Here is a 27,380-nt window from a genome sequence, read left to right as displayed (position 1 = left end):
ATTTTCACCACTTCTATAGATATAAAGCTGCGAAACCAGGTAATGAGGAACGCCAGTTGTGGGTTTTTCTAAATGAAAAATTAAGAAAACTAAAATCATTTTAGAGTTCCAGAGTCTTTTCAATGTAATTCATTCCGAGCATGTATGTTTTGAGCTAATTTTAACATAGATGGATTGTTAAGCCTTTTCAATGGTTTGCAAAACAGTGCTAAAATAAGATAGCTTGGATGTAAACGTGCACTGTACTTTTTCCACAATACTAAGTGTTTAAGAATCACAATTGTAAAAATTCCATTTCAGTGTGTGTTTATTTTTATTACACCAGTTTGTCATCAACAAAACACTGTGAAGTTTCCTGAGGACAGAAGAGTTCCTCAGCATTTGAAAGGTCTCAGAAAGAAATGTTTTTAATTATTACTGGTATTATTTCAGATCCTATGTTAGTCACCAGTGCCACCACTGATGACCTTCCCCATGAATCTGCTTTTGTGTCTTATAAAATACTTTTATCTTTCAGAAAACATGTTGCTCTTCTTTTACTCACTTTCCTTGAATTTTATGTGTCATTTCATTAAATATTATAAGGAAGGGAATTTGAGGTAAATTATAACTTAAAAAAAGGTTCTTAGAGACATTACTTGAAGCTACAGTAAGAAAGCTCTGTGAAGACAGTGATGACACAACAGTGGTCAGACATTTTGACTGCTGTATTTACCTCACCCAGCATTGTACTGGGCATACTGGGCATTTTTTCAATTATTTCCAAAGCCCATTTCACATTCCAGATTCAAAAATGAGACCCCTGGGTGACTGTGCAGATGAGAATGTGAGTTCTTCTACTTCACATTATCACTCAGTGACCCCTCATTTCTTTAGGTAATCTGTTTGGGTCTCTTTTGTGGGGAGTCTTAGGCATGGTGGTAAGCCAAATGAGAAACTATGCTCTCCACAGCTGTCAGGTGACGGATTCTAGTGTCTCTGGAAGGCAACAGAATATTGTTATATGGAAACATGTAAATCCAAATTGACCAAAACATGCCCCTGGCTCTTAACATTTTCTTTTGTTTTCAGATCATGATCTGCATTTTTATAAGTGTTCCAGGGAAAAGACTGAGAAATGCAACCTCAAGAGATACTAGAGATAAGGGTGCCTTTTATCCTGCTATTAAAATTTTGAATGGTTTAACTATAGTTAGGTGGATAAATGCCTACAACTGTATTTCCCAAAATGTGGTAGACACTAGTCAATACATGTGTAAAAAGGGTAATTTCTTTACATACATTTGAGAAAGCTGGATTAAACAAAATTAAATAGATTTCTTGACTGCAGGATTTCTAGTCCCTTTACTAAGTTCTGAGAGTCATACAGTATACAATCCTTTCCCAGTTAATGCGTAAAACAGAATAGTTTTTCACAGAGTATTTATCAGGATGAATATTCAAGGAAAAGCCATTGGGAAACTTAGGGCTGTAGAATTAATATCAACTAACAAATGATTCCAGCCAGTTTTCATCCATCTCTTATCAAAAGCAGATCCAATTTATCTTCTCGTATTGATATTTTCCACCATATTCATGGGACTAAATCCAAATGTATAAAATGAGCTATATACCTGTCCCTCACCATTTGCTAACCAAGGGAAAAAAGGATATGCATGTTAGATAGCCCAGGACACATGCTTATCCCTAATATCACCACCTCTTGTAGGGTGGGAAAGGCAGTAGGGTCAGCCCCTCCACATGGACTAAGTGGAAAATAATTGGCTACTACATTGTCATAATAATACCTACTTTATATGATTTTCAGGATTAAATAAGATAATGTATTTGAAGTACTTTAGTACAATGCCTGGCTCATAAGGAGTGGGAAAAGTGGTAACTGCTATAATCATAACAACAATATCATTACACCCTTTCTATCTGTGTAGGGCATAGTCATCTGCAGACCTTCTAATCTAATGCAACAGATTCCCAACTGACCTATTTCAAGAAGCCTCTCTAATAATTCCTCAGATTACATTGAAAATATCTTTCAGAAATTCTTATCTGAGTATGCCACTCCTCTGCTATTTATAAAACTCTTTGTAAAATAGAGTTAAAATCTTGAGCACAGAAAGTTCTCTCTGCTGACTGGTAAAAGTCTACCTTTCTAGGCTCATCTTCCACCACTTACCTGCTTCGATGGTCTCTACACTTTAGGTCCACTGCACCTCTTATCCCTGAAGACATCACATACTGTCATCCATGCATCCATTTATTCCTGTCCTCTGCAATGTGCTTCTACTGTTCTCTCAAACTGGGATACGTTTCCCCAGACTCTAGTGCAGAAAGTCTTTGAGGCCAACTCAATTAATACCTAGATCCCAGTCAGACTTAATCACATTCGCCTGTCTGCTTCCACACCATTGTTACTGCTCTTAACAGCACTTCTCACACAACCTTGTATACAGTTACTTGTGCAAGTGTCTATTTCCATGCATTACTCAGGACTGTCCATCACAGGTGACAGAAACATTATTTGAACTTGCTTGGGGAAAAGTATACAGATTACATTGAAAAGATCCTGAATCACTCAGGTAATGCATAGAATATATCCAGGTAGCTCTCTTCCATGGTTTATCAAAAGCAGACAAAATTATCATTTTTTAAATAACTAAACTCCAAAAGAGCAAAGAGAAACCCGAATTTCCAGAAAAAAATCACAACCACAGGCAAAAACACCACCAGAATTTCATTTCAAAGACAAACTCACATTGGTTTCTCTCTTTGAGTGGGATTTTCTTTTCTCTCTGAGGCATATCAAGGTGTAATTTACATATAGGAAAATAGATGTTTCTCATGTACCAATCTATGAGTTATGGCAATCACATATAGTCATGTAACCATCATAAACAAGATATAAAAATAATAAACACATATAGTCATGTAACCATCATAAACAAGATATAAAATAATTCTATCATCCTTCAAAACTCCTATGCCCCTTTATAGCAAAACTCTACCTGCAGCTCCAGGCCCTGGCAACCACTAATCTGCTTTCTGTCCCCATAGTTTTATCTTTTTCAGAATGTCATATGCAGTCACACAGTATGCATCCTGTCGAGTCTGACGTCTTTCACTGAGCATAATACATTTGAGATTTATTCACTCTATTCCATGCATCCAGAATTTGTTGTTTTTGCCTTACTCCACTAATCAGGATCTCTTGTATAATGTTGAATGGGAGTGATGCAAGTGGATATCATTGCATTTGTCCCAATCCCAGGAGAAGAATATTCATTATTCATTATTAAGTATGATATTAGCTATTATGTTTTTTCATAAATGACCTTTATCAGGTTGATGAAGTCTCACTGTATGCATAGTTCACTGAGAATTTTTGCTAATGTTGCTATTGTTTTAAACCATGAATGAAAATTGAATTTTGTAAAATGCTTTTTTAAAATCCATTGTGAAAATTATATGATTTTTCTCCATTAGTCTGCTGATTTGATGAATTACACTGATTTTTAAACATTACAACAGTTCTGCATTTCCAGGATAAACCCTACTTGGTCATAACATATTATCCTTTTTACATATTGTTGGATTCTATTTTCTAATATTTTCTTGATTATTTGAACATCTGTTCATGAGGGATATTGACTTTTGGTTTTATTTATTTGTCATATTTTTGTCTGGTGTTGTTATCAAGTTAAAACAAGTTAAGTGTTCTCTCTTCTATTTTCTGGAAGAGTTTGTGTAGACTTGCTATTTCTTTCCTAAATGCTTAATAGAAAGGTTTTTAACTATAAATTATGTTTCTCTAATAGGTACAGGACTATTAAGGTTATCTATTTATTTTTGTGTTAGCTTCAATAGTTTTTGTCATTCAAGGAGCTTACCCATATCATCTAAATTATCAAATACATGGACATATATAGAGTTTTTGTAATAATCCCTTATCCTTTTAATGTCTATAGAATTAATAGTGATGTTCCTTCTTTCATTTCTGATATTCATAATTTTGTGTTTTCTTTTTTTGCCCCTTAGTCTGGGAAGAGGTTTATCAATTTTATTGATCTTAAGAAATAATCTATTTTTGGTTTCATTGATTTTCTCTATTTTTCTCTGGTTTTTAATTTTTTGATTTTCACTTTTATCTTTACTTTTTTCTTTTCTTTGTTTACTTTGAGACTTAATTTAATCCTCTTTTACTAGATTCTTAACATCTAGATCATGGATTTCAGATCTTTCTTTTTTCCTGATGTAAGTGTTTAATTCTATAAATTACACATGTACTACTTCTTTACATGCATCCCACATGTTTGATACATTGGGTTCTTGTTTTCATTCAACTTAAAATATTTCTTAAGCTGAGCACAGTGCCACATGCCTGTAGTCCCAGCTACTCAGTAGGCTGAAGCGGGGGGGTCAATTGAGCCTAGGAGTTCAAGACCAGCCTGGGCAACCTGAGAAGATGCCATTTCTTTAAAAAAAAATTATATCTATGTACATATATATTTTTCTCTCTAATTGCCTTTGTGACTTCCTCTTTAACCTATGGATTATTTAGAAATGTACTGTTTACCTTCCAAAATATGTGTTGATTTTCTACATATCTTTCTGTTATGGATTTTTTTTTTTGGCTTAATTCCATTATGGTCAGAGAATATACTCTGTATGATTTCAAATCTTTAACTTCTTTATAGCCAAGAATATGATATACCTTTATGAATGTTCCATGTGTATTTAAACAGTATATATATTCTTCTGTTGTTGGGTGAAGTATTCTATTAATGTCAATTCATTTAAGTTGGTTGATAGTGTTGTTCATGTCTTTTATATCTTTACTAATTTTATATCTCTTTGTTATCTCAGTTACTGAGAGAGTACTGAGTTCTCCAGCTATGATTGTGGATTTATATATTTCTGTTTCTAGTTCTATCGATTTTGTTTCATGTAATTTGAAACTCTACTGTTTAGAGTTTCAGGTATATATACATTTGGAATTGTTTTGAGTTCCTTCAAGGCCTCCTCACTCACAGAGATCATGAGCAGTGCCAGATCCTGACTTTCACATTTTGGCTTCTATCAACAGATTGACTGTCTTTCCCAGGAAAATTTAAAAACTGATTCAAACTGACCATTTATGTTTTTACTCAACCCTGGAGCAATATTGTGACAAGGTATTAGGTTGGTGCAAAAGTAACTGTGGTTTTTGCCAATAGTAAAGTCTATAAGAACACAGCATCTACTCCATAAATGGCACCATTGGAAGGAAGGAAGGAGCAGTTCACAGGGGAGGGACACTGGGAAGATAGTACCACAGTTTTCCACCATACTCTCTGTTTAATTATAACATGCTGAAATCATTGCAGCTATCATGTTAGTCATTTTTATCCTAAAAACAATCTAGCAAAATATTCAACATAGTAAGGTTGGCTGATTGCTTATAGCCAACTTCTCTCTTTGCCCAACCCTGTTTCTTCTCTCCCTCCTCTGATAGATGTTAATCCTGAGAGTGTTTTATTCTGTGTAGCGTATACTTCCTGCACGTTAATTTCATCTCAGAGTCTGCTTCCCAGTAACCTGACTTGCAACTCAATCCCTTTCAAGAACCAAATAAAAGATATGACTAGAAAAAATTACCACATAAACATTCAATTTTATATAAATTTAGGACATCCACAACACCCTTTTTCTCACGATGGATCATAAGAGGACAGTTTAGCTACTTCATTTTGTAAATAAAGAAAGTTATTCCCAGAGATACTTGTAATTTGCCTAACGTTATATAATGACTCAATAGAACAACTAAGACTACATCCTATTCTCTAGTCACATACATTTTTCACCATCTTGAGAAGTTTGGGGCATTTAACTATTTCTAAATTTTTAATTATTCAAATTAACCTAATAATTGTGGAAAATACATCATGTTCCAGGTATCATGCTTAATGTCTATCCTCTGTTATTTCATTAAATTTCAGAGGAAACTTTTGAAGCTGACACAATAATGCCATTTTGTAAATGGCAAAACTGAGGCTTACAGGTGTAACTTTTCAGAGATAGCACAAGAGCCAATATTTGGATTCAGTAGTCTTTATAGAACTGGTTCTACTAATAGAATACTGTACACACACATTGGAAGTGTTTTGGGGTACAATATATTTTATTGATTTTGCCATATATTACAGACCTATACAACAGGAATCTTGCACAAAATCTGAAAATGTGAACTCATTTCAAATGATTGGTTCATTAGCTCAGCAAACAACACTTATCAAGTGCTTACTATGTACCAGGAGCTTCAACAATGACCAAAAAAGGCATGGTCTCTGACTGTAAGAAATTTACAGTGGCCGGGCACAGTGGCTCACGCCTGTAATCCCAGCACTTTGGGAGGCTGAGGCGGGCGGATCATGAAGTCAGGAAATAGAGACCATCCTGGCTAACACAGTGAAACCTCATCTCTACTAAAAAATACAAAAAAATTAGCCAGGCGTGGTGGTGGGCACCTGTAGTCCCAGCTACTCGGGAGGCTGAGGCAGGAGAATGGTGTGAACTCGGGAGGTGGAGCTTGCAGTGAGCCGAGATCGTGCCACTGCACTCCAGCCTGGGTGACAGAGCGAGACAACTTCATCTCAAAAAAAAAAAAGAAATTTACAGTCTAGCAGGGATACAGACATTAAATTATTATAAGTGTAATTTAGTTTAATTCATGCCGTTTCATTTTTGTATCACATTATGATAAAGTATACAGTGTTTTAAAGGCATTTAATAGGGGGACCTAAAATAGAATCGGGAGGTTAGAGAAGACTTTCCTTAGGGAACAGCATTCAGGCTGAGAATTAGAGATGAGTTCAGTGGATTGAGGTAGGATAATACATTCAGTAAATAAAATAGGAATAAGAGGATAGGTCTATTTTTTAATGAAGAATAACCACATATCTGGGTTCTTGGTAGTTTTGACTACCCTTGCCTCCATCTATTCTGTTTTGAGTATGTTTTATTTTGTTTGTACTATGTTTTTACCACATTTGCTCTCTCTTCTTTAGTTCTGTAATTATTCTCTTTGATGAATGAAAATGAAGTATTATTAGTAGTTCTCATTTTCTTTCTGGTATAAGCAGTATTAGTAGTTCTCATTTTCTTTCTGGTATAAGCATGCAGGAAAATGAATGCTAAAAGGTAGAAAGCTGACATTTCTTTACTTTGTGAACTTTTTGGCTATGCCCCACTGTGTGTTCTGAGCCAGTGTGTGGCATGGCAGCTGTGTTGTGGCCTCAGAGGAAAGTGACATGATGTCATCAGAGGTCTCCTAGAGAGCTGCTCTCCTAGCATCGTGTGTTTTGAGGAAATGTTTCAGGGTTTTGAGGAAAACACTGAAAGCAGTCTATATAGTACATCACCATCTAACTCTCCCTTCAGTGCCCCACCCACCCCAACACACGCAGCTATAAAATACCTCTCACTCAGCCTCTTCATTCATTTATGTACTTATTACTTTGCATGGTCCTTATTTGGAAAGGCAAATCCTTCTAGGAGTCATTACAAATAAAACCCCAAAATCAGGCTGAATTATTTAATCACATTTTCTGTTTTCCTTATGACCCAGAAGAAAAGGTGTCAGCAACTTGCCCACACATTTGAAATGCTGTGAATCCCTGACATTGATCAAGTCTCAGAACCCAGTTGCTATGATCTGCACGTTGCTATGATCTGCACGTTGCTATGATCTGCACATTTGTGACCCCCAAAATTCATAAGTTAAAACCTAACTCCTAAGTTGATGATATTAGGAGATGGGACCATTGGGAGGTGATTAGGACATGAGGGCAGAGCCCTCAATGAATGGGATTAGTGCCCTTGTAACAGAGGTCCCAGAGAGCTAGCTAGTTCCTTCCACCATTTGAGGACATGTAGAAGGTGCCATCCATGAACCAGCATGGGGACCCTCACCTGAGTCAGCAGATGCCCTGATCTGAACTTCTCAGCCTCAGAACTGTGAGGAATAAATTTCTGTTGTGTATAAGCCACCCAGTATATGGTATTTTGTTATAGCTGCCAGAGCAGACTGAGATGCCCATTTTCCCCCTCTGTGCCTTCTTTCTATCTTTGGTACTTTGCAGTGTCACTCAGAAAGCTGCAGAACAGTGTTCAAACTATTGATAGAGGCATTCTCTGCTCTCCTGGAAGATAGCCAGGCATTCCCACAGTCAGCCAAGTGACCTTCAGATATGAGAAGGACAGCCACTCTTGGAGCCACCCCTCCACTCTAGGAGCACTCTAGGTGCTCACCCCCTGGCCCACCTAATAGGGGCCATTTGCATGATCCTGTGGTCTAAGTTTAATACATGACCTGAGAAGCTAGGAAAAGAAAAGACACTGACAAGAATTAGGGAGAAAAATAATCCTGCTGGGATCTTATGATTTCCATAATCTTTATTTTCTTCAGCTGCAAAATAAGATAATTGGACAACATAGCCAAAAAGATCTCTTCCAGTTAGGGTGACCAACTTGTTGCAGTTTGCCTAAGATAGCCTTAATTTTAAAACTGAAAATGTCACATCCTGGACACCTTCTCAGTCCCTAGCAACCCAGGATAGTTGGTCATCCAATTTTCCTCTCCAGTTCATGAGGAAGTCATAACTCATCATTTGATTGACACACACATATTTAGATTCATTTTTTGGTTTTAAAAGTAATAAGTTTCTACTTCATCATGCTTAATTTCAGCAGAAATGCAAATAATTCTGTCTTATCTCTCACATGGGCTTTAGACTTTATATATTGCACAATGTTGGTTAATGCAGGCAAATGAATGCTAAAATGTAGAAAGTTGACATTTCTTTACTTTGTGAACTTTTTGGCTATGCCCCACTGTGTGTTTTGAGCCTGTGTGTGGCATGGCAGCTGTGTTGTGGCCTCAGAGGACAGTGACATGATGTCATCAGAGGTCCTAGAGAGCTGCTCTCCCAGCATCATGTACCTGACAGAGAAAAACACTGCACAAGGTCTGAAACCAAGGGTCACAGTATCTGTAAATGCTACACAAATTATCACCTGCTATTTACTATTCATATTAATGTAATTATTTCTGTGATTATTCCAAATTATTTAATTTTACAATTTCTGCTTTGAAAGAAAGCAATGACTTCATCTTTAGCTACTATTCTGAAATCAGTCACACTGACTACAATCCCTTGTTTTCTTCACAAAGGAAAGAAATCAGATGACCTTTGCTCTGACCTTTGACTTGATATTTACAAAAGCTAATTATAGGGTGGGTCAACTTCCTTTATCATTCAGAGACATTTGGTAAAGCTCTACTCTTCAATTTTTTTTTAAGTCGCTTAGAGGGCAATTTAGGGCTGTATACAGTATGATTAAATCTAGAAAGAAATAGTTAATTTGGAATTTTGGCCATCAACATTGATTTTCTCAAAACCAATCAAGTATAACATGGAAGCTGTATAAGTCAGCAATTAAAATCAGTGTTTCACTAACAAAATGAAATCAGTTATCTGCTGGTCTGGTGGTTAGAGGTCATAGACATAGAGATACACAGTCTGAGACCTTCAGCATTAAACCTCTCTCAGTTTTCACCACCACTGCCTCTACTATTGCGTCAGCAAGAAGAGGACTGCAGCAACTGTGTAGTACTTAAACTGTAAAGGTTACTTGGCTAATAAAGAGATGAATGCCGCCAAGACAGAGCACAGTCATACATCCCTGTAGTAGTGCATGTAACTTATTTACCTTTCATATAATTGTTATGCTTATAAACAGAAGCTTAAAAAGGATAAACAGTCAGAAGAGAAAAAAAGCATTAGGTAGTCAAAACAATGATGCAACCACTCAGCATTGCGCTTTCTCCCCAAGCTTCCCTTGGCAATCTTTTTCTCAGGCTAAGAGTAAAGGTCTGATTCCTTTTGTTCATTTCAGCCACCGCCCTTTAGCAATCTGAGTCTGAGCAAGACTGCCACGCCCAATCAAGGGACAAAGGCAGAAATAAGGGAAACTCTGGGCACAGAGACAGCTTGACTTCATTTATACCTGTGCAATATGTTGGGCTCTGTGACGTGAAGGTGCAAATCAGTTGCTATCTCTATAAACAAACAATTAAAACAAGACGCTTAAAATTTATATCTATGTTCTGAAACGCTATCTGGTAAAAGTATTCTTTTCCTAGAAAGAAAGAGATGTGGCCAAAGTGGTCTCTGATTTTCAGAAAAAGGGTGAATGCTGCCCCCTTTTGACTGAGCACAATATATACCATGTATCCATAAACCTGAAACATAAAGCAATGCAGTGAGAATAAAGATCCTATGTCTGTAATGAGAAATCTGATTAAATATTGGAAGCTAGAAAGTATAAAGGGGCTCAAAGTTTATCTAGTACAAGTCTCAAGGGGCCTTTTCTAGCTTCTTGTAAGATTGGTCATCCTTCATCCAGGCTTCTATATCATTTTAGTTGTGTCTCTTTTGTAGATTCTCAATTCTGTCTGGAGTGATCATATGAGTTTACTGCACTGTTTCTCCCACCAGTGATAGACTCCTTGAAAGACTGAGCTACATCTTTTTATTTTGCCTGTGTAACTCTCACAGTGCCTACAAACACTTGTGCATAGTGGGTTCTCATAAATAAATGTTTATTAAATACAAATACCTAGATGAGGTCATCATAGTCTGTAGTTGTGAGTAGTTCTCTCTTTAAAAAGCTAGTGAGTCTATCTGGGATTTAAAGTTGACATTCACACAAATGGTGCCATACTTTAACCCAAGAACTGCAAACTTTTATGCACACATCCCTGGCTTATTTATAAATTATATGCATCTATTACTGAACTGTTATAGAAGTTAAAACATAAAAATTAAACAAGAGGAAAAAAACTTAGTCACACTATGTAAAGACATAACATTGAGTGAAAGAAACTAGGCACAAAAGAGAACATACTGTATGATTCCATTGACATAACACTCAAAAACAAGCAAAACTAATGCATAGGCATACCTCAGAAATATTGTGGGTTTAATTCCAGACCACCATAATAAATAAAATATTGCAATAAGATGAATATCACAATAAAGCAATCACACGATTTTTTTTGTTTCCCAGTGCATGTAAAAGTCATGTTTACACTGCCGGGCATGGTGGCTCACTCCTGTACTACCAGAATTTTGGGAGGCCAAGGTGAGCAGATTGCTTGAGCCCAGGAATTCAAGACCAGACTGAGCAATATAACAAAACCCTGTCTCTATAAAAAATACAAAAATTAGCCGGGGATGGTGGTGTGCACTTGTGGTCTCGGCTACTCTGGAGGCTAAGGTGGGAGGATGGCATGAGCCTAGGAGGCAAAGTTGCTGTGAGCAAAGATCATGCCACCACACTCCAGTATGGGTAGCAGAGTGAGACCCCATCTCAAAAAAAAAAAAAAAAACAGTTTAGTTTACACTATACTACAGCCCATTAAGTGTGTAATGGAATTACATCTAAAAACCTTAACTAAAAAATGCTAGTGATCATCTGAGTTGTAATCCTTTTGCTGGTGGGGGATCTTGTCCTGATACTAATGGCTGCTGACTGATCAGGGTGGTGGTTGTTGAGGGTTGGGGTGGCTGTGGTAATTTCTTAAATAAGACAACAGTGATGGGAGTGTAAATTAGTTCAAACATTGTAGAAGACAGTGTGGTGATTCCTCAAGGATCTAGAACTAGAAATACCATTTGACCCAGTGATCCCATTACTGGGTATACCCAAAAGATTATAAATCATGCTACTATAAAGACACATGCACAGGTATGTTTATTGCAGCACTACTCACAACAGCAAAGACTTGGAACCAACCCAAATGTCCACCAATGATGGACTGGATTAAGAAAATATGGCACATACACAACATGGAATACTATGCAGCCATAAAAAAGGATGAATTCATGTCCTTTGCAGGGATTTAATCACAAATGAATTTTTAATCATTTGTGATTAAAAGGATGAAGCTGGAAACCATGATTCTCAGCAAACCATCACAAGAACAGAAAACCAAACACCCCATGTTTTCACTCATAAGTGGGAACTGATCAATGAGAACACATGGACACAGGGAGGGGAACATCACACACCAGGGCCTGTCAGGGGGTGGGGAGCTGAGGGAGGGATAGCATTAGGAGAAATACCTAATGTAAATGACAAGTTTATGGGTGCAGGAAACCAACATGGCACATGTATACCTGTGTAACAAACCTGCACGTTGTGCACATGTACTCTAGAACTTAAAGTATAACAATAAAGAAAAGACAACAATGACACTTGCCACATTGATTAATTCTTCCTTTCACAAAAGATTTCTCTGCACCATGAGATAAGGTCTGATAGCATTTTACCCACAGTAGAACTTCTTTGAAAATTGGAGTTAATCCTTTAAAACCCTACCACTTCTTGATTAACTAAGTTGATGTAATATTCTAAGTCTTCTGTTGTCATTTCAACAATGTTCACAGCATCATCACCAGGAGTAGATTTTATCTGAAGAAACCACTTTCTCTGCTCATCCATAAGAAGCAACTGCTCATACATTCAAGTTTGATCACGAGATTGCAGCAAATCTGGCTGAAATATCTTCAGATTCTACTTTTAATTCTATTTCTCTTGCTGTTTCTGCCACATCTGCAGCTACTTCCTCCACTGAAGTCTTGAACTCCTCAAAGTCATCCATGAGGACAGGAATCAACTTCTTCCAAACTCCTGTTAACGTTGATATTTTGACCTCTTCCCATGAATCATGAAGGTTCTTAATGACATCTAGAATGGTAAATCCTTTCCAGAAGGTTTTCAATGTAGTTCATCCAGATCCATCAGTGGAATCACTATCTGTGGTAGTGATATCCTTAAAACTGTATTTCTCAGATAGTAAGACTTGAAAGTCAAAATCACTACTTTGTCCATGGGCTGCAGAAAGCATGCCATTTTAGCCAGCATTAAAAGAACATTAATCTCCTTCTACATCTCCATCAGGGCTCTTGGGTCTGAGTTAGGTGCATTGTCAATGAGCAGTAATATTTTAAAAGAATTTTTTTTCCTGAATAGTAGGTTTCAATGGTATGCTTAAAATACTCAGTAAACCATGCTATAAACAGATGTGCCGTCATCCAGGCTTTGTTGTTCCATTTGTAGAGCACAGACTTAGTAGATCTGGCATAATTATTAAGGGTCTTAGGATTTTCAGCACAATAAATGAACACTGACTTCAACTTAAAGTCATCAGTTGTATTAGCCTCTAACCAGAGAGTCAGCCTGTTCTTTGAAGCTTTGAAGCCAGGCATTAATTTCTCCTCTCTAGTTATGAAATCCTAGATGGCTCTTCCACTATAAGTCTGTTTCATCTACATTGAAAATCTGTTATTTAGTGTAGCCACCATCATCAATTAGCTTAGCTAGATATTCTGGGTAACATGCTGTAGCTTCTTCAACAGCACTTTCTGCTTCACCTTGTACTTTTACGTTATGGGGACAGCTTCTTTCCTTAAATTTCATGAACCAACTCCTGTTAGTTTCAAACATTTTTCTGCAGCTTCTTCACCTCTCTCAACCTTCACAGAACTGAATCCAGGGCCTTGCTCTAGATTATGCTTTGGCTTACAGGAATGTTATGGCTAGTTTGATCTTTGATACAGACCACTCAAACTTTCTCCATATAAGCAATAAGGCTGTTTCACTCCTTTCTTTTCTTTTTTTTTTTTAATCATTTGTGTGTTCACTGGTGTAGCACTTTTAATTCCTTCAAATAATTTTCTTTGCACATCTTTGTTAACTGTTTGGCTCAAGAGGCCTACCTTTGGGCCTCTCTCAGCTTTCAGCATGACTCTCTCACTAAGTCTAATCATTTCTAGGATTTGATTTAAAATCAGAGTTGTACAACTCTTCCTTTCTTTTTTTTTTTTTTTTTTTTTTGGTTCGACACTTAGAGGCCATTGTAGACATTGTAGGGTTATTATTGATCTAATTTCAACATTGTTGTGTATCAGGGAATAGGAAGTCTTGAAGAGAGGGAGAGAGACAGGAATGACCTGTTGGTGGAGCAGTCAGAACACACACAACATTTATTAATTAAGCTTGCCATCTGATATGGACATGATTTGTGGTGCCTCAAAACAATTATAATAGTGTTAGCTTGGTGCAAAAGTAATTGGGTTCTTTGCCATTAAAAGTAATGGTGAAACTGCAATTACTTTTGCTCTAACCTAATAACATCAAAGATCACTGATCACAGATCACCATAAAAGATATAATAACGGAAAAGTTAGAAATATCGCCAGAATTACCAAAGTGTGACATAGAGACAAAAAGTGAGCACAGCACATGTTGTTAGAAAAATGGTGCCAATAGACTTGCTCTATGTAGGGTTGCCACAAACCTTCAATTTGTAAAAAACACATTACCTGTGATGTGTGATAAAGTGAGGTGTGATAAAACAAGGTATGCCTGTGTGGAGTTAGGAGTCAGGATAGTGATTAACTTTGAGAATATTGATTAAAAAGAAGAACAAGCATGACTTCTATAATGCTACTAAGGTTTTATTTCTTGATCTTGATGTTGGCTGCACAGGTATGCTCAGTTTGTGAAAACTTATTAAGCTATATACTTATACGCACTTGTCTGTGTATATTATACTTCTTTAAAAATGTGGGCCAGGTGCAGTGGCTCACACCTGTAATCCCAGCACTTAGGGAGGCCGAGACAGGTGGATCACGTGAGGTCAGGAGTCTGAGACCAATCTGAGACCAATCTGGCCAACGTGGTGAAACCCCGCCTCTACTAAAAACAGAAAAATTAGCCAGGCATGGTGACACATGCCTGTAGTCCCAGCTACTCGAGAGGCTGAGGCACGAGAATCACTTGAACCCAGGAAGCAGAGGTTGCAGTGAGCCGAGATGGCACCACTGCCCTCCAACCTGGGTGACAGAGCAAGGCTCTGTTTAAAAAAAAAAAAAAATTACACAATATTTTTTTCAGTGTAGGGGACAGAGAACAGGCAACCTAGAAGACTGAATTGCATATTTCCTGGGGTGCATACTTCCCATTTTAGATACCTCTGCTTTAATTAACAAAGCTAACCAAACTCTTTCAGCTTCTGGTCAGACAGGAAGACACCTTCAATATGTGAAAATGTTCTAGCAAGAATGCCTTACATCAGTTCCCAGTTGCTATAGCAACTACAGGGCTCCTATTCTCCTTGAAAAGAAGTGTGTTCCTCTTTCTGCCCCTCTCAGGTCCCTAATACATTAATGCTCACTTTGGAAAGTGATTTCATGCATGTGAACCTAACTTCTGGGATAAAAGAGAGCACTTTCACAATGATGAACTTAATGTTTGCCTCCCTCAGCCTCAGATTTCTTATCTGTAAAATGGCCTTGTAAAGTCTTGTGAGGAAGATTTGCCACATTAAAATTTAATAAAGACAGGGTCTGACAACTGTTGATCTTTAAGAAATTTCAATTCTTAGAGAAAATGTCCTGCTCTCAGAGTCAGAAGATCCATATTTTAGACCTGATTCAGCCAGTCACTACGGTGAAAACTTAGGAATATCACACTCTGGGGACTGTGGTGGGGTGGGGGGAGGGGGGAGGGATAGCATCGGGAGATATACCTAACGCTAGATGACGAGTTAGTGGGTGCAGTGCACCAGCATGGCACATGTATACATATGTAACTAACCTGCACAATGTGCACATGTACCCTAAAACTTAAAGTATAATAAAAAAAGAAAGAAAAAAAAAAGAACGTCACTAAATCTTTTTGCATCTTCATTACCACAACTGTAAAATGACCAGGTGGCCTTCAAGTTACAAAGGTATGCACTTAGATGTAAATAAAGACAAAAAGAACAATACAAAACTCTGCCAGCTGGTGAGTAGAGGTTCAATTTGTCCCAGCTGCATGATTAGAATTTTATGACTTGCTGGACACTTGCTTCCTTGGCTTTTCACTTTATTACAACAATTTCCTGTAATAGTATAATTTCCTGTTTTGTTCCTTGCCTTCCTTTTACCTTGCTTTACCACACTGTGCTGTGGGACCACGAAGTTTTTAAAGAAAAAGGACTCGAAGGAGACCCTAAGTCCTTTGTGGCCTGTTAGCTCTGCTAACAGGACACATCCTCTGACACACTGAATGAAAATTATGGCAGTAAGAGCAAACAAAAATGGGTTGGCCTGTGTTGAAAGGTGCAGCATGGAGAGTATATATTAGAAGGAAGGACGTCAGTTATTACATTTGCAGAAGCAAAGTAGAACAACACAAACCAATTGCTATTAAAAATGAATTGGAGATGATGCTATTTAAGAAAAATCTGGAATAGTTTAAGCAGAAAAAAGCTAGTCAGAACAACAGGAGATTAGACCTTAAGTATAAATCTGCCTTTAGAGAATAATTAAGACTTCAAAGCAAGGAGGAACACTGTTAGAGACAGATGGGCACAACTCCAGAAAATATATTGATGCCTATACTTAAATATTTAGTAATAATGCATATATGAAAAGACATACATAAAAGGTGTTGGAAGATATGTAAAGATTCTATGCACTTTTCAAGACTCTGGGATGATTGAATAGAACTAAAGAAACAAAAGACTATGAAATTGTTGATATGCAGCCTTTCATACTTATCTCATTAATATTATTGAGACAAGAGCTGAGTAGAACTAAGATTAGACTATGTTATAGACAGAGTGATGGATGAATATAATTGCAAAGAAGAAATATGAGACAGAGGAGAAAATGGGAAATTAGAATTAGCTTTCAAAGACAATAAAAGTAATAAAGAGAAGCAGCCCAAGATAAGTGTCCTTGTAGAGAAGAATAGGTAACAAAAATGCAGTTATCTTCATCTGGGGAAGGCTGAAAGTCCAATGCAAATGTTAGAACTGTCCACAGGAAAAATCAGGGGGGGGATGAGCTGGCCTAATTCACAGTCTGAGAGTGGTTGTTTTAAGCTTACTTTGGATAATCCACCATATGAATACTACCCAATTCAGGTGCAGAAGTTGCTTTAACAAATGATAAAGATTGTTTTCAGAGAAATTAACTTTGTCATGTAAAGCAAGGATTTTGGGGCTGGTGAGAAAAGCTTATGAGCTCCTAAAGCTGTATACTCCACCAAAGTACACATGTGAGACACTGGTAAGGGGTTTCTGAATATCCTGAATGCAATTAGAACTATTAGATGAAATAGTTCCTAGATCCACGCTTCTCAAACTGTATTGGAAATATGAATCACATTGGGGTTTTTTTAAATGCAGATTCTGATTTACTAGGTCTAAGAGCCTGAGATTCTGCATTTGTAAGAAGCTCTTACACTACCCAGGTAATGCCTATATCTGGAAGATGATACACTTACTGTATGAAAGTAAACATGCACATTTTAAAAGGGAAAAGAAATATGAACAGCATGAGACATATACCAAATCATCATTAATTTTAGAGATTGAATTGTTCATTTAATAATAAAAAGATAACTAAATATAATTCCAGACCTCCAGAAGTTCACTATCTACTTGAAGACACATTACATTGTAGCTGTCCACATGACTGAGCACTACAATAGAAGTATGATTACGGTGCTTTGGAGCACAGAGACAGGGTGAGCCAGCAATAGAGGGGAAGAAAAAAAGAAATAGCGCAGAGGCCAGGCAAGTAGTTTAGTATTGCTTAAGTGCAGAATTTATTTAGAAGAGGCAAGAAGATGAGGATGGATAGGTAGATAGAGGTCACTAAAGTTCAGGTTCTCTATCCCAGAGGCATTTGACATTATCTTATCAGCAATGTTAAGCCATTGAAGTGAACAAAGATGACATAATTGGATTTGTGTGTATAAACAGCCATTCTTACCTATGGTGTAGGGTGTGAGTTATGAGTGTGATTGGGCCCAGAGATGGGTAAAGTATTTTAGTAGTCCCATCAAAAAATAAGAAGGCTTGAAGTAAGTCAGTGGCCATCAAAATAAAGAGGGAGGTGAGACTAAGGAATATGTGTTTAAGCCAGCTGCTGCAGTACAAACCAAGGTTCCAAATGAAGTACTCCAAAAAGAAACCTTCAAATAAAGAAAGGAGATTGTTTCCATGCTTATTCTCCAGAAACCAAGTTAACAGAAGTTCATATATTTTAACTTATGTCTATAATATAATGATCTGTTTTGAGCAAGAGGGTGATAATAACAGAAAAATACATAAAATGAACTAGAATTTTAACATAAAAGAGCTAGAAATATCACATGCTGTCTTGGCATCCGAAATGAAAGGATGGAAAGAAGCCTCCATTTTTTCTGCAGTCTAAACCGAAAAAAGCTTTGTCCTAAATATGCAAAGAAGGTGAAAGCCTACTTAAGCACTAACTATGGCACTTGGAGAAATAGTGAAAGCCTGAATTAACCACCAAACAATGAACAATTTGGAGATGGATTTAGAAAAAAGTATTACTACATAACAGATGCTGCCCCAGGCTCCATTGATCTGAAAAGATATTTTTAAAAAAACTTAAGGTCATGGCAGCAACCAAAAACTGTTTTCTGTATCAGGCCCTTATTAACATCATCCCATGGAAGAGGCTCTTTTCAATTCCCCCCGAGAGAGGCTCAAAAGTAGCTTCTGAACAACTAACATCATTAAATTTGCCATTTGTGGATATGGGCCATGCAGCTTCATGTCCTGGCCTCTCCTGTTACCGGCTGCTTACCTCTCTGTTAATACTGCCTCCCTCGGTATTAACTTGCAGTTACATTCATCCCTCCACTGGCATCCCAGCTACTCTCCCAGAAGTCAACCCTTCTTCCAATCGCTTTTAGACATTGCTGTTCTCCCTGCCATTCCTTTGAGACCCCAAAACACACCTACTAGCCTCAACTGGGTAAAAGGTGGGTGGATTCCCTGCCTTCTAGCACATGCGGGCCTTTGCATACTCTTTTCTGCCATAGGGCTTTGCTCCCACTTGCATAGTCTTCATTTGCTTCCCATCCCGACTCCCACAGAAGATTTGCCTCTACTCTTATCTATGTTTTCCTGCCCTCTATTGCCAGATTCAGTTCCAACTCCTACCTTTGGACCTTACCTGCATAGCAAAATCCATTCAAAACTCCTCTTGTTAGAACTGATAGTGCTACTTTTGATTGAGAAAAGATTTGGTACTCAACTGAAAATATTTAAATGTATTGGAAAAGATAAATGCTATATATAAGAAATGAGTAATGTCAGGCTAAGTTTGCTGGGTATTGTACTTTAAATGCAAGCTGTATAAGCCATATGGCCACTAGAAGAAGCCCTAGTCCTAAGTACCTTACTCATTAAGAAGGAGGAACTACTTTATCAAAAGGCAATAATGGTGGAACATGGTGGCTCGCTCCTGTAATCCCAGCACATTGGGAGGCCAAGGCAAAAGGATTGCTTGGTCCCAGGAGTTTGAGACCAACCTGGACAACATAGTGAGACCTTGTCTGTACAAAAATAAAAAATTAGCAGGGCATGATGGTGCATGCATGCCTGTAGTCCCAGCTACTTGGGATGCTGAGAATGGGAAGATTGCTTGAAACCAGGAGGTGGAGGCAGCAGTGAGGCGTGATCACACCACTGCTCTATGGTCTGGGTGACAGAATGAGACCTTGTCTCATTTAAAAAAAAAAAAGTAAATGACTTTTTAACTGAAAGTACAAAGTACATCTTTTCTTTCTGCCTTGGCTTTTGTGATACTAGGCTCTTACAGTTTTCTTTCTGTGTGTTAGTTTTCTATTGCTGCCATAACAAATTATCACAAATTAGAAGGTTAAACACCCAGTTAGTATCTCACAGTGAGTGGGTCAGAAGTCTGGGAATAGAATGGCTCAGCTGGATCCTCTGTGAAGGGCCTCACAAGGCAGGAATCAGGGTGTCAGCTGGGCTCTTATCTGGGGCTCTGGGGAAGATTCTGCTTCCAAACCCATTACAGTGTTGATAGAATTCAGTCCTTGTGATTGTAGGAACTCATTTTCCTGTTTCTTTGACATACGATCCACTTAATGTCTAAGTCAAGGAGGACAGTTCTAATCCTTCTTAGGCTTCAAATATCTGACTTCTCTTTTACCATCAGGCAGAAAATGAGCTCTGCTTCCCAGGGCTTACATGAGTAGATTAGGTCCACCTAGACAATCCAGAGAAGCTCCCTATTTTAAAATCAGCTGATTAGCAACCTAAATGACATCTTTAAAGACCTTTTGACATATTCGTAGGAGTAACCCAAGGAGGTGAAGACCATGAAGGCCAACATTTTGCCTAACAGATTCTACATCACTGCAACTCTTCCTTGGACTCCATTGTTAGCCCATCTCTATCTGTACTAAGGTTTTCAACCCTGACTGCTTATTATGATTACCTGGAGAATAATTTAAAAAATGGATGCCCAGTCCTTGAGATCAACTAAAGCAGAATCTTTTGGGTGGGGCTGCCTCAGTGGTTTTCAAAAACTCTCCAGGTGATCCTAATGGTAGCCTAAACTGAGAACCACTGATCATCACTCTTTTCTTGAATCAGCTTATCAATTGATGGACATGATTTTAATCATCATCTCTGTAATAATTCTCCAGTCTGCATCTCTATCTCTGACCTCTCTTGCTGTATTCCAGACTCAAATTTCCAAAATGCCTACTAATGAGGAAATCAGTCCTTCCATGGTCATTAGATCTTCATGTTACATGTTCTAAAAATTTAAATCACAGCTAAAAAATATCTTTAATATTTTACTCTCCTAGGAAACTACTGTAACCCTTTATATAAACAAAATATTTATTATTTATATGTGACCACTTTTGAATGTTTGCTAAAAGTCTTTTCAAAAAGACTTTTGAACTTTGTTCACCCATAACAAATTCATTTTCCCCTTCCTTGTTGTCACTTGTTTTCCTATTTCCCACCTAAATATGGGTCAATAGGCCTTTCCTGCCTCCGGTCACAAAGCAATTCTCAGAGAAGTTTTAGGATATACTTTTGTATATTAAAAAAATGTAAGTGTGATGTTCTAAGGGACCAGGAAATGATAGTACCCAGGTTTGGCTATGAATACCCCATTCCTTCCTTGCTACAATGCCAGCCTTATGAACAATAATAGTTTCATTTTTATCCTGAATATGTGTTTTCCTCCATAACAACCTAGAACAATTCAATATAGATGTCCTGTAATGGCTTCAAATTCGACATATCCAAAACAAATTCACCAACTAATAATGGATTGCTCAATTGTCAATCTAGCCTTAATGACTAAAAGTTTCCCCCAGAATGTAACCTTGCACAGAGCTCTCAGCTGAGCCAAATGTTATTTGGAAAAACATATATATATGTATACAAAAATACATGTGTGTGTGTGTGTGTGTGTATATATATATATATATATATATATGAACTACAAATATGTATATTTGTAAAATACTTACTATGTAGCCAAAAAATAATGAGTCTCCTAGAAGGAAGCCAAGAAAAGGCAGGATACAATATGGAGCATTGGTCTATGTAGTTCTTTAGTCTACAATTCATTAAAATCATCCCATTTAAAATTAATCTGCTTTTTATTTTTGGTACCACCTGTGGTAGAAAGATAATGTCTATATGATTCCTCATGCACATATCAGACTTTCTTTTTTAGCTTTCAATTATGCTTAAAACATAAACTTCTTACCACAACCACAAGGCTCTGCAAAGATAGGGTCCCTGCCTACCTCTGCAACGGTATTTAGAGCCATTATCACCCTAACTCTCTGTCCTAACTATATGAACCTTCAGTTCCCCAAACACGCTAACTTCTCTCTCCACCTCAGAGCTTTCATCTAGGCTGATCTTTCTGCCTGAATTCCTCATGCTGCCTTCTGTTTGTCCTGTTAACATCTGTATCCCTTAGGTCTTCACTTAAATAACTATTTTTTCTTCAAAGAGGTTTTCATTGGCTCTCTCTACTAAAAAAATCAAGTTAAGAGCATCACATTGCCTTTCAAATAGCCTCTATTGTCTTGACCCTCATAGCTCTAGTCACAGTTTTAATTATTATAATTATTAATCTTTTATTGTGTGTTCAATGCACCACTAGATTACAATCAGTAAACTGTCAGGAACCATTTTGTTTTCCTCTGTGTATAGTGCCTTACACAGTTTCTGGTATTAGGTACTCTACTTGTTGAATGAATAAATACACGAATGGAAGAACACATTTCTTAAAAACATTTTTTGACCATCGAAGTCCATGTAGCTTGATAGAGTATCATTCTTTTTGTGCTCATGTCTACTTTCTGATAACGGAGGGAGAAAATCTTAAGTCATAGTATAGTGTACCTTTTGACCTAAATACCATAAAATTTTATTATTCAATCTATATAAATACAATATTCTAGGGATAGGTACTCTTCTGGTCAGTAACCAGATTACATATTTCCATCATTTCTGTCTTGTAACAAAATGTTGGTCATAGTCATCTGATCAGAACCGTGGGAACTATCGTGGAAAAAAAATCTATTATACACTAATATATGATTCCTTTTCCTCATCTGCCACTTGTTCTTATTCCAAAGAGTACACATAACCTTCAAAACTGCTCTTAATTCTTTCAAGAGCAGTGACAGATACTTCCTGATGACAGTGATTTCTTGAAATCCAGTATTAAAATATCATTTCCTCTACGGAGAACATTGTAATTGTTCTATCAAAATTGGAAAAGCTCATTCCCTTGAACCAAGCAACTCCCCTGAGGAATACTGTAATGTCTTATCAACCAATTATTTTCATTTGTGTTATTAAACTTACCTGTTGCTGATGTCCTAATGCATGTCTCGTAAGAATTCTGGAATTGCCTATGTAGGAATTCAATCTGCAGTCTGTTTCTACAAAAAATGAAAAATAAAAAAAATTTTAAAAAGGCCTAATCTTATCCTTATTCTTGCCCTCTCTCTTTATCATTTAATGTTTGCTAATGTTGGCAGTAAATTAGTCAGGCCGGGTTCATTAGAAGAGGATTCCATTCCTATCATCTCCGAGAGAGAAAAGTCATAAGTAGAGGACATAAAGAATTTACTAGATTCAAAGTTTTTTATTAATCCTAAACTGGATATTAATAGTAATCATCCATCTATGAATACCAGAGTTTTTAACTCCAAGAGAAAAAAATGGTTTTATTTCAACTACGGAATTTGTAGCCCTTCCATAAATCAGCATTACTATTCTACACATTTAAGAATGGAGATCCAACTCTATTGTGACTGTCCTAGTTGTAGGAAACTAACAGCAAATATCTTGGACTCATGAGTCCTCAGCAGAGCCATATGTAACTTTTACTTCCATCAATGTTCTGCCTTCTTCCCAGGACACAGAATTTTGTAACAAGTTAAACCCCATGACACAGTGGCATTCACAACTATCCTTATTATTTCCTGCTTTCAGACCTCCAGGAATGTGTCCCAACACATGTGGACTCTGTACTAAGACATGTTATGCTGTCATTAGTAGAAAAAAGGAATGGAAGAGTTAGCCAGAACCAGCAAAATTGGGGCTACGGGAGATAACTTGGCAGTAAGACTGGTCTTCAAAGAGGAGTATAAATTTGAACCTAGTCCAGACTTATGCTGATATTCAGGAGATTCTACCTAAGAAGTCAGAGCACTATAGGAAGAGTCTCTGGATAGTAGCTATACTTCTTGTTGGGCACACTTTGGTCTGCAATTAAATTAGTCCAGTTTGAAAGTGGCCCGAAAGAAAGTTCAGTCCCCAGAGAAAGTAGATTTACAAAAAAAAAAAAGAAAGAGGATTAGAGTATTAGGTCAATGATGAGGAGGTTATGGTCCCAGTAGAAAGTTAGATTGCACACCAGACAGGAAGCAGAAACCATGCACATGGACTAGTTACATACGTTGAACATTACTGGGCAGATTGCCCCTTACTGCAGAAGCATGTGGCAAAGGGCTTTGCCCAGGACACTAAAACTCAGCCTGGAGGCCACAGACCATTTCCAGACTCTATTCACTTATACATTTGAACAACTAAAGTACTGACAAGTTTGATTTCCACTGGTTTAGGGAGTTGTAGAATTTAACCTATAGGAGAAAGGTTGTTGATGCTGGTGTTTGGACAAGACTGGGAAAAAGTAAGAACTAAGTAATATATATCTGTAAGAAAATGAGGGCTAAGGAACTAGGAGACACTTGAATGGCTTTAGAATAGGAATAATCATAGACACTGTTCCACAGAAAGTGGAAAACCTTCTTTCTGTGGCAGAAGTGTGTTAGGTAATTTTTTAAATCTCTACTTATTGTTTATTCCTTTGTCCTTGTGAGCACAGTCACGGCATTATTTGCAGTCATAAGATTTCCAAGCCACAATTATCTTATACAAAGCTTTTGTTAATATTTTGTGCCATTTTCTTTCTGGCAGAACAGGCTTAAGAATGAATAACAAGTAATTTATTTGGTTAATCGATATATTGCAAGATATCTACTTTATTTTCTTTCTAAAGCTACACAAACTATCCATAGCAACTCTGTACAGTAACAGCAACACATCACCTGCTTCACTGCCTGCCTTAGCATCTCTCTACTACTCCCAGCTACGGTCATTTGAAGGCCATTTACACACTATATTCTTCTGGTTGGGAAAAATGAGAAGCTTAGATGACAGCCATTTTACCCAATCTACCTTACTGCTAGCCTTGTTCTAAGTTTATGGGAACAAATCTTGAACGTCAAAATTAAAGGTAATACCACACACAGATGATTAGTGGTATAAATGATTAGCAGTATAAGCAGTTAGCAGTAAAAACCTAGGTCTTGTCTCCAGTGACCAATCCCCACTTCCTGTCAGAGTCCCAGTGACTGGGTCTGTCTATTTACTGTGCCTAATTGATTGCACATTCTTCATTCAATCATTTAAGAATTATTAATTGACATCTACTTTGTGACAGGCATTATTCTAGGTAGGAGGAATACAACAGTAAGCAAAACAGACAAAAATCTCTGCCCTTAGGACTTTCATTCCAGTTGAAGAGGGAGACCAGCATAGCTGGAGCAGGGAGTGCCGGGAGAGAGCAGCAAAAGATGGCATATTTCTTTACAAGAAGTAAAGAGGTTTAGTAAAGCAATGATTACATAAGCTCTGCAAATCATGGTAGGGAGTTTGGATTTTATTTTCAGTGGGATAAGAAGCTACTCAACAGCTTTGAGCATAAAAGTAACAAGATCTTGTTTACATTTTAAAAGAATTTCTTAGGCTGCTATGTGGAAAAACTAGAGTGGGAGCAAAAAGTAGAACTAGAAGGCTTTTGTAGTTGTGTAAGGCAGACATGACTATCGTTTAGACTAGGACAAGGCAGTTGAGATAGCAAGTGGTTGATTTTTGCTAGATGTTTATGGCAGAACTGATAGAATTTGCTAATGGATTGAATTTAGGGAGGGGAAAATAGAAATCAAGGATGATTCTTAGGTTTTTACCTGAGCAACTGTATAAAAAGAGTGCCATTTGCTATAGAAACATCAAGTTTGGACGGTTCAATTTTGGATTTGGGATATGTTAAGTCTGAGATGACTACTAGATATTCAAATAGAAGTGCCAAATTGGAAGCTGGATAGAGCCAGGAAGATGAGGAAGAAGATCATGCTGGAGAAAGACATTTGTGAGTCACCAGTGGATTTGTGTAAGCTTTTAAGGAAATAAATTTATCTGCTATGTTCTAAGGAAAGAAGAATTTATTCCCTTGTAATGCAACTATGGTATATTTCTTTGCCATGTAAGTCCCAAAACATACCCTGTATAGGTTATATTATGTTGACTGCAAGCAACAGAAACCATGTCTGAATAACTCAGGCCAAAAAAAAGGTAAAAGGAAAAATAACATTTATTAAAAGTAATCTTTCAGTTCTCACACTGAATGAAATAAAAAGTTGAAAACCTCAACTCAGGAAAGGTAGCAACCAAGGCCTCATCAGAGACCTTAGTGGTAAGAGTTTGAGAAACTGACATTAATAATATTCAGTTCCAATGACTTCAAGTCTGCCCAAGTCATGATGATGCCCTAAAAAAGCAGGTGAAGCACTGACTGCCCCTCATCTGTTAAGCAAAGGAGTAGAAATAAATCCTTGCTACTCAATATGTGGTCCTTGGGTGGACCAACAGCTTGTTTAGAATGCAGAATCTCAGATTGTACACTCTGGACCATCAATCAGAATTTTCATTTTAACAAGATCCCCAAGTGATTTATATGCACATTAAAGTTTAAGAAACACGGCCAGGTGCAGTGGCTCACACCTGTAATCCCAGCACTTTGGGAAACTGAAGCAAAACGATCAATTGAGCCCAGGAGTTCAAAACCAGCCTGGGCAACATGGCGAGACCCAGTCTCTACAAAATAATTGAAATATTAGCCAGGCATGGTTGTTTATGCCTGTGGTCCCAGATACTCAGGAGACTGAGGCAGGAGGATTGCTTAAGCCCAAGAGGTGGAGGCTGCAATGAGCCAAGATCGTGCCACTGCACTCCAGCCTGAGTGACAGAAAGAGCAAGACCCTGTCTCAAAAATAAATAAATATATTGAAAAACAAAGCTTGAGAAATTCATAACTAAATGGTTTTTCAGCCATAAAACACTCTCATTAACTGAACTGAGCAGGTATTTTCATGCCTCAATTAATCAACTACATTATGGAAGGCTGTTTGGATTTCTTCCCATAAAGTTACTTAAATCAGAATTATAAGCAGTTTTAAATCAAATGATCACAAAATGTTAAATTGTTTACTTAGTGTATACCTTGGTTATAATAATATGCTATGGCAACATATAGACTTCTTGCGCCTCTGATGACCTTTTTTTCAAGGAAGTTCAGAGTTGCTTTTGTGGCAAACCTACTCTGGTGACTGACAGATCTATTGTAATTCATTTAGTCACTTAAGATTCATAGATTTGATAGTCTGATTATGTCAAATTGCTCTAAAGTAGTCTTTTATTTATACTACATAGCTGCTTTCATTGATCAGAATTCTACATTTGCAGCACTCTTTTTTCATATTCTTTTCCTCACTTTTATGACCAGGTTCTTGGGAATTCACACTATCTACCAAATATTATAAAATTATAAGTATGAGAGAACATCTATAAATATTAATGCCATTGTTTGAGGAAAAGGAGTGCCAATTTTTATTTGATGGAAGTAAACATTGGCAGCTCATTAAAATTTTGGCTCAGAATTGTGGTCCAGAAAACCAATAGGTCTTGAAATGGAATGCAGACCTGCCTATGAACTCATAATCCCCCTACATAATTTCCATGATTTCTTAAATAAGCTTGTCTAAAGAATCCTCCTAGAAATATATCTAGTAGATATGCTTTAAGGGAAATCTGTCAAATTTTTAAAGTA

At 37.2% G+C, this 27,380-nt stretch overlaps 1 long non-coding RNA gene across 1 annotated transcript in view; it reads right to left on the bottom strand.

Annotated features, from left to right (window-relative positions):
* Positions 1–27,380, bottom strand: part of LOC129532395 (uncharacterized) — a 118,822-nt gene that overhangs the window by 35,081 nt on the left and 56,361 nt on the right. The window contains exon 4 of the long non-coding RNA XR_008678122.2: positions 22,790–22,866. This is a non-coding gene — a long non-coding RNA (uncharacterized lncRNA). The remainder of the gene's footprint in view (positions 1–22,789; positions 22,867–27,380) is intronic.

This window comes from Gorilla gorilla, chromosome 2 (genome assembly GCF_029281585.2).
Source record: "Gorilla gorilla gorilla isolate KB3781 chromosome 2, NHGRI_mGorGor1-v2.1_pri, whole genome shotgun sequence".
Taxonomy (NCBI): Eukaryota; Metazoa; Chordata; class Mammalia; order Primates; family Hominidae; genus Gorilla; species Gorilla gorilla.
This window is presented reverse-complemented; position numbering and strand designations above follow the sequence as displayed.